The 1,393-nt window shown below is 44.3% G+C and overlaps 1 protein-coding gene across 1 annotated transcript in view; it reads left to right on the forward strand.

The window, feature by feature from the left end:
• Cckbr (cholecystokinin B receptor) overlaps nt 1-1,393 on the forward strand; it is a 10,802-nt gene that overhangs the window by 5,839 nt on the left and 3,570 nt on the right. The window lies entirely within an intron of this gene.

Consider the following 1,393-nt stretch of genomic DNA (forward strand, 5'->3'; position numbering starts at 1 on the left):
GAAGAAGAAAAGAAGGAGGAGGTTTGAAAAATAGGCATACAAAAGTACAAAAAGAGTACTACATCAAAATCATCCTGTCACCTGCTATTGGTCCATCAAGGCCCTCCAGTGTGTGTTTCCTAAGATACACTGGCAGAAAAGGGAAGTACAACAGAGTGAGGTGCCATGATGGAATAGAGATAGGGGCAAAGAGAAGTTCAGATTGGGAGAAGAAAGAAATAGTGTGTTGAATGGTTGATCCCTAAGGCAGCTGTAGGCAGCAAGACATTTCAGACACCCCGAGATCGAAGCAAGTAATGTTACTGCTAAGTCCTGTGGGGTGTGTGTGTGTGTGTGTATACATTTGTGCAATCAAAATAGGAAATCAGGTTCCCAATATCCACGATCTGGAATTACAGACAGTTGTGCGCCAACCAGCATAGAAATGCTCTTTATAGCTAAGCCTGCTCTCCAGTCCCCTGTTTGAGGATTTCTAATAAATGGAGCTTATTTATTATCTAATAAATAGAATAACCTCTAAATCAGCTAGTTATCATTATGAGCCAGTAATTCAGTTTGAAAACTAAGCCAAGAGCCAGCTAAGAGAAGCAAGCTGGGCAGTTAAGGAAGAGAGGCTGTACCTCTGGACCCCTCCTACTCCCACAGTGTAGAGGCTTTCTGTCTTCAAACTCCTATCTCCCTGACACTGAAGCCGTGGGTATGGATGACTCAGTCCACTTCAATTCAATCCAGTTTTGTTCAGGTTTGCATGTTTATGATACAAAGGTCCAAAGATGAATCTATCTCCCCATAGACAATGACACAAATGAATTGGTCACCTTTCTAGCCCTTCTGACTCACCTAGCAGCACTGGTCTCCCCTGGGGCTCCTATAGCTTCTTGAACATCTCTCAAACTCACTTCCTATCACACTGTGTGGCAATTACCTCTTTAAGTGTCTCAGATTCCCTCTCTACTGTCAGCTCTCGGATGGCAGTCACCTCTTTGTCCCCAGAACCTGACACAAAGGAAGTCCTCCGCAAATGTTTACCGAGGAAGAACAAATCTTTGGAGAATATTAAAGCACAACGTGGAGAGGAAAACAGGGGCTCTAATAAATGTGTAGGGAATATGGAACACGCAGCGGTCAAAGAGTAGGAGATTAGCTCCAAATGAGGTGCTCAGGATAGCCTTTGCAAAGCAGTGGCAATCAGTCTGATTCTTGGTAGATGAGAAATTTATAGGCATTTACCAGATTTGGGAAATGTTTGTGTTTGGGGTGGAAGCAGGGGGGTTATGAAGAGTTTTCATTCCAAGGCTGAGAAGTCAGCTTAAGAAGGAGTCACGAGTGCTCGTGGTGCAGGCAAGAAACTGAGTCATCAAGAGACTGGCGTGGATGCAGCGCTGAGAGGAAG

Source organism: Microtus ochrogaster, unplaced genomic scaffold, assembly GCF_000317375.1.
Source record: "Microtus ochrogaster isolate Prairie Vole_2 unplaced genomic scaffold, MicOch1.0 UNK73, whole genome shotgun sequence".
In the NCBI taxonomy this organism is placed as follows: Eukaryota; Metazoa; Chordata; class Mammalia; order Rodentia; family Cricetidae; genus Microtus; species Microtus ochrogaster.